A 21,365-nucleotide genomic window follows, 5' to 3' on the forward strand; every position below is an offset into this window, starting at 1 on the left:
CAAAGGTAATAAAACAAGAGCATGCAAATAAATACAACGTGGGCGGATAACAGAATAGACTTGGTGTGGTGGTAAGTTAGTAAATTAGAAGGAATCTGGTGTGGCAGCAGGGTCAGAGATGGGAAAATGAGAGGTAATGAATGTGGAAATGGATATAAGACAGCATTTATAGAGTAAGAATGCCAGAAGACAAATGGCCATCAAATTACAGACAAAAAGCCGCTGACTCAGCAAAGTCAGATTGAGAATCAAGATTATTAGGGGAGGGAATAAGGTATGAAGACTCATCCTCCTGCTTAAAATGTTAAATTCTCAAGTAAATAGAACACACCTTAGATTTCTCCTCAGCCCAGGACAACAGCAGCTGGAAAGAGTGACACTTGAAAGATCTCGAGTCAGATCCAAAGGCCATCTTTTCCCTGCATTCCCCCTGAGAGGTCGAAGATGAGGGAAGGTGAGTGTGACCCACGAGCTTTGAACTTGGAGAAGAAATCATGGTGGTGGGAGGATAACAGAGTATGCTATGAGGACAGCCCTCCTGACACTGTAAAAGCCAGTGTCAGGAACACTGGCTGGAACAGATATTCCAGCCAGAGTAGCCAGAAGGAAGGTCAGGGAAAATGAGCAAAAGCAAGTCAGTTCTCTGGAAAGACAACAGACTGTTCCAGGCAGTCTCCCTATTACAGTAGTATCAGCGAGGAGGGGAGCACTGCTTTCAGTCATTCTCACATGAGGTGTGCTTGCCTATTTAGAGAACACGAGTAAAGATGTGTATCCAGCTGCTGGTAGTGAGGTGCCCACACAAGGTTAAATCAGACCAAAGGCTTTTGATTACTGAGAAAAGAACACTGGAAACAGTTAGCCAGGATGTTGGGGATGGAGAGATAGCCCTGTAGTAAAGCACCTGCTGGGGTCCTGGGTTCAATACTCTGCACTGGTTTAAAAAAAAAAAAAAGTTCAGTCACAAAAGAAATGTAAAAGTTCTTGGTAAACATAGCAAGGATGTGTAATGCCTGTCCCTTTTCCTTCTCTTCCAGCTTCCCAGGGCTCTATTCTCTCTCTTATTCCAGGCTCCAGCCATTGGCAAGCTTTTTCTCACTAACTAGACACCATTCTTTCTGGGCCTTCACACTTACTCTCCCTTCTGAGGTACTGTGTCCTCCGTCTTGGCAGATGCTCACACATCCTTAGGCCTCAGGGTGGATATTGCTTCCTCTTGATCAGCTTAGGTTTGAATGGTCATCTAATATGCTTTTTCCCTTTGTACCTGTCATCTTAAAAATAAGCATTTATTTTTTCCTGTGGCTAGTTTGATACTCCAAAAAGCCAGGACTTCATGTACTTACTCAGGGGTAGTCTCTGTGTCTGGCATAAGTAATGTACTCATTAAGTACAATCAGTTAGTAAATCAATTGCTAGAATCAAAACAAACTAGAAAGTGATTGGTGAAAACAGTACATTGTTGGTAAGGAACAACCGGATGAGCTAAATAAAACATGCTCAAGAGTCAAACTGTATTTTATCAATTGGAATTCTGTACATAATAGTAATTGTTCAGGTTAGCAGAGAAAGCAGATGTTCAATTAAACCATCTAAGAACATTTAACAATGACTAGCAAGTGAGCTTCTGGGTCATGACTTTAAATGGCAAATTACAAATTCAACTCAAAGTAGCTTTAGCCTGAGAAGGCTATTGGAACGATACAGAAAGTACCATAGAACGGAAAGAAAAGCTGCAGTCTCCCCACCTAGCAGGGCTCTCATCTTCACAGATTAGCGAGCTGTGGAAATGCTTTCTCTTGAGTTGTGTTCTCCATCCTTTCCTAGTGTGGTATAGCAACTCCATGTGGCAGAGACTGTAGCTTTCAGGCTTTGTTACCTTTGGCAGAAAAGCAAACTGTCCAGCTCTCTTTGGGTTGCCAATCCCTGGGGAGAAGGTACTTTGTTTTTTGTGACTCGAGTCATAAGCCCATTATCCCAGTCTAAAGGTAAGAGTAACCCCCACATCTAAGGAGACAGGGCAATGTAAAGACTAGAATGCAGGGTGTAGTTTGGGCACGGTGGGTACGTGTGTGCATCAGGGTGATGAAATGAGCAAAGCCTTTCTCAAACAAGGTAGGCCTGCAGCCGTCTTCTCTGAGGAGCCTTGTGATAGACTCATTAGTTGCTCTGCCTTGTTCATTTGTTTGGTCTGCTTTATATATATATATATATATATATATATATATATATATATATATATATATATATATATATAAAGGTGTTTTCATCTTACAGATGAAGCACAAGTTTATTTTTTTAAAGACTTATTTATTTAATGTATATGAGTACAATGTAGCTGTTTCAGACACAATAGAAGAGGGCATCAGATCCCAGTACAGATGGTTGTGAGCCACCATGCAGTTGCTGGGATTTGAACTCAGGACCTCTGGAAGAACAGGTACTACTCTTAACCTCTGAGCCACCTCTCCAGCCCGTTTGGTCCGCTTTTAAGCCCTGTTTAGTGTCATATGCAAAAATAAAGTGGTTAGAATTGTATCTAACATGAAAAATTATTAAAAACTGAAAGAGCTGGGTGGTGGTGTCTTTAATCCCAGAGCTTGGGAGGCAGAGTCAGGCAGATCTCTGAGTTCAAGGCCAAGGCCAGCGTGGTCTACACACACACACACACACACACACACACACACACACACAAGCTGAAAGAAAATGGAAGTTTTTACTGTAGAGGTAGAAGATCTTCGTTAGCATATGAGAACCAGAAACCATACAAGAGAGTTAATAGCATAAGAGGATAAAAGGGAACACTTACATGACAATGTCCTTGTATAACCCAAAAAGCTGTTTCATAATGATTAGCGGTTAGTTTATTAAAATGGATATAGCGGGGGCGAGAGAGTTGGCTTGGTGGTTAAAACTCTGGTTGCTCTTCTTAGGAGACCTGGGTTCAATTCCCAACACCTACCAAGGCTTACAACCATTTGTAACTCCAGGTTCAGGAGATCTGATGCTCCCTTCTGACCTCCACTAGTACCAGGCACACGTGGTATATAGACATACCTGCAGGCAAAACACCCATATGCACAAAATAATTAATAATAATAATAACAACAATAACAGCAACAGACAACATACATATTAGAGTTCACGATTTTAAGCAGACAAGTAATTATTACAATGAATATATTTCAGTGAAAAGTGGATATACACAATTTTAAAAGGGAAGGAAGTCTTTATGTAAATAAAGGCAGTAAAATAGAAATTAGAAGAATGACAAAATGTCTCAAACTCTTGTTACACATCTGACAAAGGATCTTCAGATTTATATGTTAAAGAGTTCTTGACCCAAAGAAAAGGACGAGCAGTTTCCAAGGGTAGCAGGAACAGTAGCAGGCAATTCACATACAAATTCACTGTACTACAAAGAAGAAAACATCAGTGGGCAGTAAGGATATGAGCAATGAGCAGCCTTATACAACCCGGGAGATAAGACTTAACACCTAGTCTAAAATAAAAGAGTGTGCAACCAAGTCTGAGGCCCCACCTGGTGGAAGGAGAGAACTGACCCCTATAAGTTGTAAGTTGTCTTCTCTTCCTCCGTTCAAATGCTATATCCTCTACCCATAAGTAAATTAAAACAAAGCAGAAAAGCCATAGCCCAGCTTGTTGGTGCAGGCCTATACTCCAAGCTGCATGGGAGACTGACAGGAAGATCACAAGTTCAAAGTCTTGGCAGTGCACAGATTGAATTCAAAACCAGATTGTTGAAACCTTGTCTCAAAAAATGTAAAAGGACCCAGTGGCTGGGTCCTTAATCCCAGCACCCAGGAGGCAGAGGCAGGCGGATCTCTGTGAGTTTCAAGCCAACCTGGACTACACATTGAGTTCTAGGCCATCCAGTACTACATAATGAGACCCTATTTAAAAAAAAAAAAAAATAGAAGTCTGGGATGTAGCTTAATGGTAATCTGTTTACCTAGCATGTGCAGTGGTCAAGGCTCAGCTCTTCATGCCACAGTGATATACATTTATATACATATACATGGGGAACAGCATTTGTATTTTGTAGCAAATCGGAAATGTGCACCTATGTGTCTCACCAGCTAGAGCATCATTGTCCAGTGTGGCCACAAATGTAAAGTAGCATTTTCTAGTTGCTGCAGTACACGGAGAAAACAGATAGGATTAATTTTAAGTTATGATCATCAGTTTTAGCTTCATATTTTATAAAATGTACTACTTCATTGTAAATTTTAAATACTGAAATCTAAATGCCGAATTTAAATACTGAAATCTAAAATACTTCAACATAGGATCAACATTGTAAGTTTCCTATGCGCTCAAGTCTTTGGACCTGGTGTTTGTATTTTCAACCTGCAGCATGTCTCATTTGCCATAGCCACATTTTCATGATCATAGCCACGTGTGGCTAACAGATACTCTACTGGACAGGGTAACTCTAGAGATGCCCTTACTGACGCACAGAGGGACTCGTTTATAGTGGCCGTTTTCATAACAGCTAAAACAGAATCAGTCCGAGCATCTTTTGACAAATGAATTGTGGTACATTTTCACAGTGAAATGCTATCCTACAGTTATAAGGAAAAATGAGTGAACTACAGATGTGTTAGTCATCATGGGGAACTTTTCAATATTGGAGGAAAATTTAAATTACAGAAGAATACTTAAAAGCTATTAAAATATAATTGGGGCCTGTGTAGGTAAAATGAGGAATTGGCTAATGTGTGAGGTTCTGAGGTCCTAGGTTCAATCCCTAGCAAGACATATACAGTTACAGTTTACAGATACATTTGTAGTAAAGTCAGAAAGAAAAAAATGCTTGAAAAATTCAGAAGTAGTTGCCTCACACACAGGCCAGGGAATGATGCAGCTGGAGAGAAGTGACTTGCAGATGGATATTCAAAGATACTGTTGCTAGCCTGACCCTTAGAGATGTATGTGCAAGTATGCATACACATGTCATTAATGCTCGGGACATACTTGTTACTCAGTTTCACTAGCAAAGAAATAGTAATGATGGAGTGAGTTTCTTTTTGCCTGTGAAACTGGTTTAAAATGTGAAGGTGTTGTTCTGGTAAGCTTGGCATTGATCCCAGTGCTTAGGTGACTTAAGTCCGGAAGCTTGAGAATTTGAGGCTGGCTGTGCTACAAAGCAAGTGCTATGTTGAGATATCCTGTCTCTGTGAACAGTTCATGTACTCGGAGAGCAACGGTGCTCACAGGTGGACGGGACTGTGCAGCCTTTCGGATAAACTGATTTCGGTGTTTTTGCCTTTAGTTTAGGGTTGGGAGTGTGGTTCACTGGAATCACGAATGTTTGGTGTGTGCAAGGCCCTGACTTCAGTCCTCAGCACCAGAAGAAAAGATTTAAATGAAAATACATTTCTGTTTTTCTGTAAGATGGGCCTCATTTTATGCAGCTGGAGTTATCCTAAGGATACTGGATGGTGTTCTAGACCAGTGGATCTCAACCGGTGGGTTGAGACCTTTGAGGTCACATATCAGATATACTGCATATCATATATTTACATCTTGATTCATAACAATAGTAAAATTAGAGCTATGAAATAGCGATGATATAGTGTTATGGCTGTGGGTCACCACAGCATGCATTATAGTGAAGGGTTGCACCATGAGGAAGGTTGAGAACCACTGCTCTAGAGTAAGTTAGAGCCTAGTGCCAGCCAGTTCATGTTTGAGAAACTGCTAGAGATTGGCACAGTTCCCACCCTCTTTCATCAAAGTGTTGGGGTTGAATCCAGGCTCCCATGCACAGTGTGGAGTGTTTAGACACTGAGTTGTTCCCCTATCCCCAAACATTTCTCTTTAAACCAGCATTTACAATCAGGTTTTAACTGTTTGGCAGTCAGCAAACAAAACTCTGGTCATCATTTTGGTGTAAAAAAGAACCAAAGACTGAGCATTCGGGGAATCGGGTGGCTGTGTGACCCCATTACAGCTGAGACCTCGAACTAGGTATTCATGTCTCACTCTGCGTGAAAGTCACTTCTGAGGATTCAGGGATACTTTCACTTTTGAATAGAGTGCTAATAATAAAGTCTCTCGAAGAGGAAAAAAATTACTGAGTTCTTTTCTGAACACTGTTTGGTCTCAGAGTTAAAACCAGGGGAAAAGAGTCCCAGCCAGGTGCTCTGGATTTGACCCCTCCATACCTATTAATCTGAAGAGAGCCTGAGAACCAAGCAGTGGAAGAAACACATAGCCTTCGTCTTCCACATGTGACTGCTTTAGACAGAGTGCATTTGTGCTGCTTCTCTCCCCATAAAGAGCACAGTTCCCACCAGCCTCTCTCCCATTGCAGCACATGTGCATTCGGGCCCAGGAGGCTGTGATTCCGTTTGTTTGTTTGTTTTAAGCCAAGGAAGTGACCAAACTCTGGTTTCTTGATTGTGAACTTGGCAGGCCCATGTGAAAGATGGGTAGTTACAGTTATTACTGCAGTTGGAAACTAAGCAAAGCATTTCCGACACAGGCAGGAGACTAAAGGCTTGGTGAGGACAGATTAGAGTTGGATGTATTGTAGAACAGAAGTCAGGATTAGGCACTGATTGAAATGGCCACCTGACAGGAAGAAATAACTCTGATGTTTGAATTGATGTGCTCCCTGATATGCTATGCACTAAGTGCTCAGCACTGCCTGACGTGCCAGTCAGAGGACTTTCACACTGGTTCTTCAGGGTTCCATCCTGTTTGCTGTGTCAGTTACTGACTGAGAGATAATATGGATGCCAGCACTTTCTCTGATAGGTTACCCCCATTTCCTTCACATCTTGCCCAAACTACAGGTTGCTCTTAGAATCTCTTCCTTTCCCTCTCTTCTTCTTCCCTCCTCCTTTCCTCTCTCCTTTCTCCTCTCTCCTCCCTCCCTACCTTTCTCCTCCTATATTCCCCTTCCCTTTCTTCCCTCTATTGTTTGGAAGAAAAGTATTCAGGTCCTTAAAAATGTGAATTTAAAAAGATTTAAAATTAATTGAATGAGAACATAACACTTTTTTGAGAGTGACAGAGACAGTGACACAGAGCAAGCGAGCGCTGGTCTGTGTAGTTCTGCCTAGAACTTGCTTTGTAGATCAGGATGGCCTGGAATTTGCAGAAATTCACCTGCCTCTGCCTCCCAAGTACTGGGACTAAAGGCATGTGCCACCATATCTAGCTTGAATATAGAATTTGAGATTTAGTGAAAATTGATTTCCTGGTCTATGCTACAATTGTTTTAAAACGTTAAATTTATGTTTCTGGTTTTGTGTTCAAGGTTGTTTAAAAATTCTTTTTTAGGTCCATTCAGAGAATAGACTGGTGATAAATACATAGCAGTAAGAAATAGGAAGTGGCTGGAGGAGTTTGCATAGACAGCACAGAGGAATGGCTCTGAGGAGTGAGTTAGCAGCTGTAATATACAGCGAGCACTATAGTCAACAGGACTGTGTTGTCTCCAGGATTGCCTGATGAATAAGTAGATTACTGCTGTCCTTGGGAGGTCGGCTGGTAACCTAAGTGATGGACATGCTCATGTCTTTCACTACAGTAGCCATTTTACTGTATACATGTGTATCTTAATGTACACAGTAAAATTTGTTTTCAAAAACAGTTGGGTAGTGAGATGGTTCAGCAGGTTAAGGCACTTGCTTTTTGAGCCTTAATGATCTGAGTTCGATCCCTGAAACACACGTAAAGGTGGAAGGAGAGACCTGACTCTATAAAGCTGCTCTCTGACCCCACATGCACAGTGTGGCCTGGATGTGCCCATCACAGCCATCATCAACATCATCATCATCATCATCATCATCATCATCATCATCATCATCATGAAGAAAGTTTTAAAATAGAATAAGGAAAAGTATTTCTACGTCTCAGGCTAAGAAAGAACACTTTTCTTATTGTATAGTTTAGATTCTTTCTACAGATGCTAGTATTGAAATCAGGTGTTAATCCCTACAGGTTTAAAGAAGAAATCCTAGATGAAAATGTTCAGCAAATCATATGGCTAGATGAAAAGACACTGCCATGTCCTCATACAATAAAGGAAGCATTTTTGATTGGAGTAACAGCTTATAGAGATAAAAAATAATTGTTGTTGTTTTGACACTCACTTAAAGAAATTGGAGAATAAAAGCCAAAAATGTACTGTGGTCTTATTCTCCACTGAGCTGTCTACAGAGTGCCAGATTGTAAGCCTGCAGTAGCTTTGAAAGTCTTAAGGAGACGCATTTCAGATACAATCGGCAGTTTCCTCTGTTTAGTATTCTTTGTCTAAAGCTGTGATGCACAACACTTTGCTCTGTTAGCTGGGTGTGTCAGGGCTTCCTTTTTATAGAGGGTAGCTTGTTACCTTTCTGTCTTAAGAATGCATTTCCCTGAGAATGATAATTATTAAATCAAATTATAAACACCATCCAAAGAATAAGTCTTTGAAACTCCTTCAGAAATAAAAAGTATTTTACCTTTATCTTTCTCCCATTCTTAACTCTCTTCTTGCCTTCTTGTTGTTGTTGTTGTTGTTGTTGTTGTTGTTGTTGTTGTTGTTGTAATTTTTACTAACTGCAAAACAGCTGAGGGGAGGAGACTTGGAATAGACTCCTAACTAAAAAGACCCCATGGCCATTTGTTATTGGATGCTGTTGGAGATGATGTAGGTTGTATTGCTAGGGTTTTAGATTATATCTAAGAAAAATGTAAGAATGTGTACAGCAAAGAAGTGTTTGAATCTTAAACTCAAAAGGAAGCATAGGGCAGCACTGAGCTGTTTTCAGAATGTTCACTTAGTGGGGACTCTAGGAAAGAACAGGACGTTGTTTGGAGGGAGCTTTTATGTGAGGAGAATCTCCAGTTGAGTAATTGTTAGACTTGATGAAAATCCACACCGAATAGTGTCAAGTAGTTAAAGAGCTGCCAAGTGCAAAAATATGACGTCATCGACTTCTCCAGTCCAGCCCTTAGCTCCTCCCTTTCATAACAGTTGGGACTTTCACAAGCTATACTGTGTCTTAAAACAAAAATAAATGAATAAATCATGAATATATGGGTCTGAGATTTGGATTCAATTAGCAGCTCCTCCAGGGTTGAAGTACATCTGATGTCTGTTCTCTTTGGGCTCATGTAGTCCTTCCTGGGTGTAGGAAGACTTGCTAAAGCAAAAGAAAAGGTAAACACCTTAGAAAACAAGCCTTTTTTTTTTTTCTAATTTTTTTTTTATTAACTTGAGTATTTCTTATTTACATTTCAAGTGTTATTCCCTTTCCTGGTTTCCGGGCCAACATCCCCCTAATCCTTCCCCCTCCCCTCTTTATGGGTGTTCCCCTCCCCATCCTCCCCCCAACAATCACGTTCACTGGGGGTTCAGTCTTAGCAGGACCCAGGGCTTCCCCTTCCACTGGTGCTCTTACTAGGATATTCATTGCTACCTATGAGGTCAGAGTCCAGGGTCAGTCCATGTATAGTCTTTAGGTAGTGGCTTAGTCCCTGGAAGCTCTGGTTGCTTGGCATTGTTGTTCATATGGGGTCTCGAGCCCTTCAAGCTCTTCCAGTTCTTTTCTCTGATTCCTTCAACGGGGTCCTGTTCTCAGTTCAGTGGTTTGCTGCTGGCATTCGCCTCTGTATTTGCTGTATTCTGGCTGTGTCTCTCAGGAGAGATCTACATCCGGCTCCTGTCGGCCTGCACTTCTTTGCTTCATCCATCTTGCCTAATTGGGTGGCTGTATATGTATGGGCCACATGTGTGGCAGGCTCTGAATGGGTGTTCCTTCTGTGTCTGTTTTAATCTTTGCCTCTCTATTCCCTGCCAAGGGTATTCTTGTTCCCCTTTTAAAGAAGGAGTGAAGCATTCACATTTTGGTCATCCGTCTTGAGTTTCATGTGTTCTATGCATCTAGGGTAATTCAAGCATTTGGGCTAATAGCCACTTATCAATGAGTGCATACCATGTGTGTTTTTCTGTGATTGGGTTACCTCACTCAGGATGATATAGAAAACAAGCTTTTAAAACGGAAAGAAGCCCTTCCACATAGATGGCAAGATGAGAATTACAGCTGAATCAGGAACCCTTGGAGGAAGACATTTTTTTCCCAAAATGTAATAGATATAATTTTTTTAATTATAAAGCAATATATTTATCATAAAGTCCTCTGCCAAGTCACCAAGGCAAAAATTGCCTGCAAGCTCACCACTGTTCACATTTTGATGCACAAGGTGTTTTATTTTCATAGGAATTAATGTGAGATTATTCCAGAAGAACCAAGAAAGACCACTGTGTATATTCTTAAAAATTGAAAAGATGTCGCATCCTGATACCAGATTAGACTCTGGGAAGTTGAAGTTTGGGTGGATGGTTAAGAATGCAGGGGCAGGAGATTAGCTGAGAGCATAGAGAGCTCTTGCAAAGGACCCAAGTTCAAATTCCAGCACCCTTGTGGGGTGGCTCAAACTGCCTGGAACTCCAACTTTAGGGCATCCAGCACCCTCTTTCAGCCTCTATGTGCACTGTAATCAGGTGCACAAGACCACCGCCTTTTTTTTTTTTTAAATACAAATCAAGTTTTGGGACAACTTTTCCAATTGTTTTTATGTTGTATCCTTTTTCAATAGTTTTTGTGTTGTATCCTTCAAACCCATCTTTTATCCGTTACATCACCCCAACTGTAGTAAATGTCAGCCTGCTTACATTATCAGACTGTTGTGAGGTGATAGTTGACTGATGCCACTTTATCTCGGAACCATGAAGGCGATATCTTGGCTAGGGAGTGGTATTTCTGTGGTGGCCAAAACATACTTCTTGATTTACTTAATACAAATAGGAAAGTAAAACATCGTTGACTTTGCCTGTTACCATCCCCATGTGAATTACATGCCAAAAGCGGATGGAGAAGATAGGAGAATGGTTCTCTAACAGGTGTGGTGTGTCCCCAACACTGATTTCTGGGAAAAAAGCTTCTCCTCAGGAACAAAGGCGTCACCTCATAGCTTTGGCAGCTGGCCCTCATGTGCTGGGAGGTGAATAGGGAATGTCTTGTGCACTTGGGTATTTTAAAGATCTTAAGGATTACATTTTGTTGATTGGCTTGCTACTTTGTCGAGGAGTTGTATGCATTAAAGACTTAATCAAATTGCATTGCATTTTGTGTGTTTCCTGTGTAAGCATCTGCATTCGGGTGTAGGTAGCACTGTTTTCAAAGCCCAGAAAGGGCAGGGTGCTCAGTTGCTTTTATAAAGGCAATTTCTTGCTTGACTGCGATTGAGTGCAGAATTATAATACCAAGGGCTTAATTTATAACAGAAAATGCAGGAGTGCAAACCTGTTAAACCCCTTCTACATGTATAAACAGGGTAAACAATGGCAGATTAGCATGGAATATTGTTTGATGTGAATAATCTTAAAAACAAATTTCCTTGGCCTCTGCCTGTCATACCTGTTAGCACAGAGAAAACTTGTAGGAATCAGGGCATCATCTTTGAAATACAGAATCAGAGTAGAGAAGCAGAATGACACGAGGCAGCTGCTGCCTGGATTGGCAGCCTATTTATAATCCAGGAGGCTCGTCGTGAGATTGCCACGCTGTGTGCTGTGCACTGTGCCCGCATCAGATAGGAATGATGATTTGCCTGTGTGTGTGCATGCTCGCGGCTGTTCCTGCTCTCAGACTTCTAATTTTTCAGCAAGGGATTCCTTTTCCTGCATAGCAATGGAGCATGCCAGTCAACGCTGATTTTGGAGTTGCAAGCACTAAACAGCATCTCCTAGGGACCTGGGCATTCTTGTGGTGCTGGGGGGAAAGTTCTAGTGGGCCAGGCATTTAGAGATGTCTGACCTTCTCTACATTTTCACCAGGCTGCCTCTCCTGAATGAATCATGTGGGACAGGATGTCGCATTTCAGTACCTTTTGGCTATCTGTGCATGTTAGACAGTAACCATTGCCAAGCCAATGGGTCTCAGGTTTTTTAATTACGGAATTAAATGCCCACAGGAGCTCTGCTCATATGTTAATTCTACTGTTTGACTTTAAAGGATTTTTTTGGTTTTGTTGTATTTTGTAATTCGGATTATAAAAGGCAGTCAGCCATTCAACATAAACTTGTTTTTGAGGCAAGCAGGGTAGGAAAAGGTAGCTGAAGCCTTTTTACCTTTCCCATCTGAGAAGGGAAACCGCCTTCCTCCGTGCTCTCCCTAAGGTTTATTTTAAAGTATGTTAGCAAACACAGCCTTGACACTTGTTTCCAGGAGCACCCTGAAGCATTGGAATGGTTCTCAGTCCCAGCTACTGTTAGCTCTCTGTACCCTGCCTGGTATCTCCTGGTGTCTACGTCACAGAGTGTCTGCAACTGAATTTTCCTCCCAGGCAGTTTCCCCTAAGGCACATTTTACTACAAAACATATCCTGTGCTGCTGTGCTGAGGTGCTTCAGAGCACTCTTGTGGAATTTTAATTTTAAAATAGTGAAAATTTAAAGCTACAGATAACAGAAGGAGAGGTGTTTTGGTTTTTCCTTAGCTCAGCTCTCTTACACATATGATTTGTCACATATATGACTATGTTCCTCTGATGACCCATCAGAGACATGTAGAAGCCAGGATGTATTCACTAAGAAGGGATTTTCTTTTGCCTAAAAGATGTTATTGTGTTGTTGGCAAATCTGAAGAAGGTCAGTAGGTAATATTCCTCTATTGGTGTTGAGTTTCTCCCTCCTCTAACAGTGTGCTTTGGAAAATTTAAGTGTGCAGCACAAGTTGGAAGGTTTTGAGGGAGCACTCCAGCAGTTGTGGGTCCATTACCAGTGCATGCAACACCATATTTCTGGTCACAAAACAACCTGATTTAGTTTTTAGCAAAATAGGAGCGGCTTGCAAGTGAGCCCAGGAAGAAGTATGCAGCAGGTAGGGGAGAGAGGAAAGCATGAAGCCACAGCACAGTTTAACACCTAGAGAGTTGGGTGAGAGACATGAGGCTTCTCTGTCATCTTAACTTTTCTGAAATTATGTCACAATGGATTTTGTTGTTGACTTGAGCAGGGTCTCTTGGAACTACACTGGCCATTGTGAGGGTGGCCTTGAGCTTTTTGTTGCTGCAGTTGCTGCTGTCATGCAAATCTCAAAATGGAGTTTTAAAAACCACATAATGAAAAATGAATTGTAACAGAATATTGTTAAGGTTCTAGAGACTCGCCCGCCCCTCAGACTGAAGCACAGGAGAGCAGCTGTTATGCTCTTATCAGCAGGACACCTCTGCTAACTTAACCCATTGCTGTGGAAGATCCAAACTGGTGCTGAAGGGGAGTATATGGTTCACATTTACCTAGAAAGAACTTCACTTGCCTACTAGACCCATCTGTGTAAAAAGACCAGGGCAGAAATTCTGTGGTGGTGGAGCACAGGAAGGCTTCCATCTCCTTTTGAGTTACAAGACCCTATTGGAAGATAAAAGATTTTAAAAATAAAATTCACAGTTCTGGAGAGGACTTCATGGTTAAGAGTTCTTTGTGTGTAATCATGAGGACTGGAGTTTGGATCCCAGCATGCACAGCACAAGCCTAGGTGTCCTGTGCAAGCCTTGTAACTTCAATTGAGAGAGGCAGAAACAGAACAGTTACTGGGGCTTCATGCTTCCAGCCTAACCAACAAAATTCAAGTCTCTTCTTCACCCAGGTTCAGAGAGAGACCCTGTCTTAAAGGAATAGGGAGAGCATGGTAGGAGGAAGACATCTAATGCCCTCTTGTGACCTTTGCACGCTTGAACAGAGCTTGAACAGATTTGCATATATTCAGTGTGTGTGTGTGTGTGTGTGTGTGTGTGTGTGTGTGTGTGTGTGTGTGTGTATTAAAAAGTACACCTGCAGTAGTGGTATACAACTTTAATTCCAGCACTAGGAGGCATAGGCAGGCAGATCTCTGTGTGTTTGAGGCCAGCCTGGTCTACTAGCTCCAGGACAGCCAGGGATATACAACAAAACCCTGTCTCAAAAATCAGAACCAAACACACACACACACACACACACACACACACACACACACACACACACACACACACACACACACACACACAGAGTTAAGATTACCATTTGGGGATAAAGTATCATGACCAAAAGCAAGTTAGGGAGGGAAAGGTTTATTGGACTTACAGTTTCATATCAGTACAGGAACTTAGACAGGGCAGGAACCTGGAGGCAGGAGCTGATGCAGAGGCCATGGAGAAATACCACTTACTAGCTTGCCCCCTCTAGTTTGCTCACCCTGCTTGCTTAATAGAGCCCAGGAACTCTAGCCCAGGGACAGCACCACTCACAGTGTGTTGAGCCCTGGCCCATCAATCAGTAATTAAGAAAACTTCCTACAGCTGGATCTTAGGGAGGCATTTTCTTTTTTTTTTTTTTTTTTTTTTTTTTTTTTTTTTTTTTTTTTGAGCTGGGGACGAACCCAGGGCCTTTGTGCTCGCTAGGCAAGCGCTCTTCCGCTGAGCTAAATCCCCAACCCCGGGAGGCATTTTCTTAATCAGAGTTCTCTCCTCTCAGATGTTAGCTTATGTCAAGTTGACATAAAACTATCCAGCACAACTTGTATGCATACATTTTTTAAAAATAAAAATTATAACTTACATGCTAGAGAGAAATTACTTCTTTCCCGTGATCTACCAGTTACATATTTTAGAGAAAATTCTTGTGGATAGGCAGGGTATGTTTTCTTTCTTGTGTTGCTTGTGAGTAGTGCCTTGATGAGTTTTGTGCTACTAAAACAGAATCCTACAGTCTGGGTAGATGATGAGCTTGTGGTTCTGAAAACTGCACAGTAAAAGAACAGGGGCCCCATCTTGTAAGGGCTGTAGGGCTGTCTTGTTATTCCCAATATGGCAGGGAATACTACATGGTGGGAGAGAAAGCAGGGGAGAAAGAGAACAAGAGGTAGGGGTGAGAGAACACAAGAGAAAGAGGAGGTTGTGTGACTTTTCCTGGGAGATGCAATATGTTCACCCCAAGTAGAATGATCCCCAGCAGACCAGAGAAAAGAGCCTTTCCATCTTGGTAACTGTCTAGGTTGTCGGGGCTCCCTATAGGAGCTACACCATGGGGGAAGGGGATTCCCTTCAGTCACTTACTCCCTCGGATGCCATGGTTATTGGAATCTCAGGAAGATGGGCATCTCAGGGTGGTCTCCTGTCTCTTGAGTTTCTGCCTTCCTCTGTAGCAGAGTGCTAATATGCAGGGAATCCTTCGGGTTATCACAGGTGCTGTGCCTCAGCAAAGCCACAGTGAGTTCAACCCAGAGGAACAACTGCATGCATGAGGGCAGAGCCTCTTCTCATGATCTAGTCACCTCTTAAGGTTCCACCTCTCAACTCTTGTATTGAGAATTAACATTTACAAGACATAATATTTAGGGGAGAGCATTCAAACATAAGAAATGAATCACTGGGGCTGGAGAGATGGCTCAGTGGTTAAGAGGCCCGACTGTTCTTCCAGAGGTCCTGAGTTCAATTCCCAGCAACCACATGGTGGCTCACAGCCATCTGCAAAGAGATCTGATGCCCTCTTCTGGTGTATCTGAAGACAGCTACAGTGTATTTATATATAATAAATGAATAAATCTTAAAAAAAAAGAAATGAATCACTGGTAGGATTAAGAAGCAAGTGACACAGTGTAACAAAATGTTGATCTTGAGTACAGCTTTGTGGAAGTGTTTTATTTGAAAGGGTGGTGCTCAGTAACAAGGGATAATAGCTTTTTAGAGGAAGGAAAAGGGAAGTGGAAGAAATATTATTAGTTTTGAGCAGAGAAGGTAACTTCTTATAGTTGAGGTATAAGTAGGAGAGTTAGGGAAATCATAGAAAATACTAATTTAATAAAAGGCACTTTATGCCTAGATCAGGTCTTCTGATGAGGAGAAAACCCCATAAGTAACCTGGTTGTCCACAAAGCTGAGAAATGTCCCATATAGCCATCAAGTGCCCTCAGCTTGCTGTGGCTGGAAGGAGGGCAAGCAAAATTTGGGAGCTGCAGCTCACAGCCTTTCCCTAACTGTGTCCCCTTGACACTGACAATTCCAGCATGTTGCAGGCATTCTGAGAGAAAAGCATCTTGGGATTAGAAAACTTTCCATATGTGCTGTGCAGTGTTTCTTCTGTGCAAGCCATTTGACTTGGTGTTTGGTTAACTCTATAGTCACCTTTCCAAAGCATACCTCATATCACAAGGGACATCAGAATCCCCTGTGGCAGGCACCCTGTCTAGAAAGAGTGGTGTTCCTTCCTAGTTTGATACATGGATTTGAAAATGGATTTTGACACTTCCCAAATGTTAATATGGCTTCTGACATGTTGCTAATTAATAAACCTTCTTGTTCTATACTGAAGAGCCCATTGCAATGCAGACTCATGGACCAATCAAAGTAGAAGGGGCCTCAGTTGTCCCCCATGCAGCCCTCCTCTCCTTGTAGAAGGCACAGGCTACTGCTTAAACCAAACTTGCACAGAGTCTTGGTTTCTTTTCCAGCCTAAAGAATAAAAATATTCTCATTCTTTATTTCCAGTTATTTTTCTTTCTATTATACAAGGCATAAAGCTTCACGGTATAGTGTAATAGAAGTCAAATAGTGTTTTATTCCATGATAGAAAAATGGGATAATCATATGTGTATGCAATTTACTTTAGTTCTTTTGATGCCATATTCTTTTCATTTGTTTGACTTTAGAAATAGGGTCTTACCCTGTAGCTTATACCCCCTTCCTGCATTGGCCTCCTGGGTCCAGTGATTACAAGTGTTCAGGATCATACTGTTATGTGTTTCTCTTATATATATCATTAAAGAAGATACTGGGGGACCAACAAGATAGCTTAGCCACTAGAGCTGCCCGCCTCTGAGCTTGGTGACCTGTGTTGAATCCCTGGGACCCACATGATGGAAGGAGACAACTGACTCTTTCAGATTGTCTCTGACTTCTACATGTATAGCACAATACATGTGAGCCTTCACACACACATACACATGTGCAGACACACATAATGACATGAAGATACTGTTGACATGGCCCTTCTGCAGGCAGACTCTCTGTTTGCTGTTTTAATGCTTGCCTTTTCTGTTGTCCTTTCTTTCCCAAAGTGCCTTCCTCCTAAATTATGTTTCTCCTCACAAATTCTCAAAACGTGAATTTAAAATAAGAAATAAACAAACAAAAAAAGTGACAAAAAAAGTCACTTTGACTTTTAACTTTGGCACCTCTTGTGAAGTCACCAGCCCAGTGTGAACACTGCTGTTCACTCACAGTACTGTGGTAGTGGTGGATGTATAGTTAATTGTTTAGAATTCAGTGCATTTTAAAAACCTGCCTAGTGATTTCCTTCATAGATTTCACATGCCTAAAGAGTTTTTCAACTATGCCTGGTATAGTTTTACCATGCCAGCATTAAGTACAGATTGTGTTCATATTTGAGAAAATTCACAACTTTAGGGCTGAAGAGGATAGCATTTCTTACCGAGGTCTTCAGATGGTATTAGACATGAGAGAAGAAAACATGAAAGTGGGAGCTAGCTGTTTGCAGAGTCTGCCTCACAAGACAAGGCCCTCGTAGACCACAGATGAACAGTAGTGCACACACATGCAGGGCAGTGCTGCCACCCTGCCCATTCATCAGGTGCTCCCCTCCTCCTGCTGGGCCAGGGCCGAGCAGACTGTCAGCCAGCGCAGGCTCCCCTCTTCCTTGGTGGCAGTTTCAGTGAAGAATTGGTTTGCTGCAGGGTACTGGCCGTTACTTCAGGGTACTCCAGGGTGATTCCCAGACATGTCACAGGGTATTTGCTTTACTGGCCCAGCATGTGAAAATGAAGTGTCATGTTGGGCATGTCAGACAGGAACAGAAGACACTAGGAAATGATACAGCAGGTGCCACAAAGTAGGGTCCAAATCCCCAAAAGAGTAATCATCGTGCCAGTCAGAACGTAACTGTACAGCAGAGCTACCCATTCTCTGTGCTCAATCATGGAGAAGTGAACCCCTGACCTCATGAGACTGTCTCTGACTGTCACCGTCTCTAGGTTCTTGCCATTCGTGTCGAATGGCCCTTTGCCAACAAGGGAGGTGAAAAGAATATCGAGCTGCCCTTGAACAAGTGTGGTTGGGGATGGCACCACCGATGACTTCAGTGATGGCTAACCTGAGCATTCACGAGCTGACATTTCTGTTTCTTGTGTTGTGGGTTCTTTCCGCCTAGGCTAGGGAGGTGCTTTCTTCTGTGTAGTGTTGACTTGGCACAAAGCTTCCACTTAACTGGGGCAAAGTGAAAGAAAACAACAGCAACAAACAAAGAAAACAAAACAAAACAAAAAACCAAAGGAGCCAGCCAAATCTCACTAGAGAATAAAGAGATTAAGTCTCTCTGGTAGGACTGAAATGCATTCTAATTGCTAAGTTAATACAAAAGTAAAGCCTTTAGGTCCTCACAGTCACAGTACAAGTGGACATGGTACAATCCAAGCACCAGCAAGGACAGGGTACCCATCAATCCAACACCGGGGCCAGTGCTGGGGTATAGCAGAGTATTTTTAGCTGAATTCTTTTGGGCCCTACTTGGAATAGACTTTGTCTAGACTGATCATATCCATGTGCTATGTGGATTTGTTTAAAAATAGTCTGAACTTCAGAGGCTTAGTTTTTTTTTTTTTTTTTTTTTTTTTTTTTTTTTTTTTAAATAGAAGCAGTGATGGCGCACATCCTTAGTCCCAGTACTTGGAAGGCTGAGGCAGGTGGATCTTTGAGTCTGAGACCAGTCTGGTCTATAGAGAGAGTTTCAGGAAGGACAGCCAGGGCTACACAGAGAAACCTTGTGTAGAGAAACAAATTAGATTAGATTTTCAGAAACATGAGCAAGCATAAGGGCCATTTGCCCAGGTTTGTTTTGTTTTAAGAGCAAATTTAGGTACTTTATAAATCTAGAAGAAAGAGAAATTAATCTGTTAGGGAAACATGTGTAAGAAATGGTGCCTGGGTCTTTAAGAATAGATCTGGTTTACCTCCTGGGTATTTACCCAAAACCCTCAAGTTCATGTCTCACAGAGGTACGTGCACGGTGGCAATGTTCTTCACAGTAGCTCAGCTGTGGCATCAACCTAGGGGTCCAACAGCAGAGAACTGGGTAAGGACGTGTGGTATGTATACACCGTGGATTTTTTTCCTATCCATAAAAGAACCAAGTTATGGTGTTGGCAGGAAAATTGTGCAATTAGGGACAATCATATCAAGTGTCTCAGAAGGACAACTATCTATCATATGCTTTCTGTGTTTTGGTTCCTGGACTTGTGTATAGACAGCATTAAAATAGTAGTGAAACCCAGGGGAACAAAGGGACTGATGGATATCAGCATGCAGTGTACACTAGTATGAAAAACCTAAAACATAAATCGCGTGGGCCAGCAAGATGGCTCAGTGGATAAAGGCATCTGCTACTAACCTCTGCCTGATACCCAGAGCACACATGGAGAAAGGAGAGAGCCAACTCCTGTAGGCTGTCTTCTGACTCTCATACACATGCTGTGACATTTTCTCACACACACTAACACACACAATAAATGAATTTAAAAATATAATTTGAAAGCTGGATGTGGTGACACATACCTTTAATATCAGCCTTGGGAAGCAGAGACAGGTGGCTCTCTGTGAGTTCTATGGGACAGCCTATCTCACAAAAAAATTTAATTAATTAATTGTGAATAAAAGGGGAAGGGGAACACTTGGGGAAATGGCTTAGAAGTGAAAAATACTTGCTACCCAGGCTGGACTGCCATGACTCACAATTGTCTGTAACTTTAGTTCCAGGGTATCCAATGCCCTCTTCTGGCCCCTGTGGGTACCAGGCATACACTCACATATGCAAAATAAAAATAAATCTTAAAACAAACAAGAAGTATAGGTGGGTAAGGTTTAGAGGAGAGGTTTTGGTAGTAGATAAGGAATACTTGTGGCAAGGGTACAGTGCAGAGACATGCATCTCATATTCTAGTTGTAACAGATAAATTGAAGTGCTTGAAGGGAGTGGACATTTTGGTAGATGCAGTACAACTGTTGAGGGCTTTAAACATCTTTACCGATGAGTTTAGGCTTTATTTCTCTTAATAAGGAGATGGCAGGAAATCTTAAGCAGAAAAATGACATGGGACGATCTCTTTAAGAAGGATTTTCTGCCAGCAAAACATCTTTCTGCCCTTCATGGAGAGCCATCATTAGGAAACGCGTGGAAACCGTCTCAGTGTAAAACCTGAATTGTGGGGGTGGATCAGAGTGCAAGGCACTGCCGGGACTGTCGGAAGTACCTGTGTGAGGGATGGGGACATAAACATGTCTCAGCTGTTCCCCTCGAGCCACTGGAGTGTTGTTAAGATGGGGAACTCTACGAAGTTCTGAGCAGGCTGGATGGAGGTGTTGATGTTAGGATAGGAGTGTAAGGTAGTGTACCGGAGAGGCCAGGGCTAAAGGTGCGGAATTGCTGGGCCCTGCACAGCTCTGAGCTGTGTGCTGCCCTTTCTGTCATTCTTCTTCTGTGAGACAGGTACTTTTAAAGCCGAGCACCCCATTTTGAAAACACCAAATCTGAAACATTCCAAAACCTGAAGCTTGAGGAACAGTGTAGCACATAGAGGATTTTGGATTTTAGTCTTTTAGATTAGAGCTATAAGTAAAGTCTATGCACATATTCCACAATGCCAATTCTGACGTGAAATATCTCTGGTACCAAACATTTTTAGTTAAAGATGCTCAACTTGTATCTTCATTTAAGAAGTGGGTAGGGGCTGGAGAGATGGCTCAGCAGTTAAGGGCACTGACTGCTCCCCAGAGGACTCAGGCTGGATTTCCAGCACCCACATGGCCCTTCACAACTGTCTGAAACTCCACTTTTGATGTCCTCCTCTGGCTTCTGCAGATGGAATATGATATACATACATTCAGACAAAATCTCATGCATTGAAAATAAAGATTAAATACAAAGGAGTAAGTGGAATAAAGTTAAATAACTGTCTGCATCTTGCGCATCTCATACATCCTGTGACAAGAGCCAGAATCTTACCCAAATTATGTCATCTTCCATAGTCCATGATGAGAATCACTGTAAAGCTGAAATTCAGTGTAGTACCTGGGAGTGAGTGGATGGAGTGGGGCACGGGAGAAGGTAAGAGCAGAAACTTGAAAGCATCCGGTTTGAATAGTTCCAATGGAAATGGACCAATGGACACATAAGAGTAGAAAGGAGGGGAAGAGAACGGAGCCTGTGGTTGGGGATCCAGGATTCTTTCCAGCAGTGATAGTGGCTCAGGATTGGGATTGCCCAGTCAACAGAAAGGAATGTGAGGGCGCATGGTA

General features: G+C 42.1%; 1 protein-coding gene across 1 annotated transcript in view; it reads left to right on the forward strand.

Moving 5' to 3' along the window:
* The window catches only part of Phf21a (PHD finger protein 21A), a 173,296-nt gene that overhangs the window by 77,804 nt on the left and 74,127 nt on the right, over positions 1-21,365 (forward strand). The gene's annotated exons all lie outside the window — the stretch shown is intronic.

This window comes from Rattus rattus, chromosome 5 (assembly GCF_011064425.1).
Source record: "Rattus rattus isolate New Zealand chromosome 5, Rrattus_CSIRO_v1, whole genome shotgun sequence".
NCBI classification, from domain to species: domain Eukaryota; kingdom Metazoa; phylum Chordata; class Mammalia; order Rodentia; family Muridae; genus Rattus; species Rattus rattus.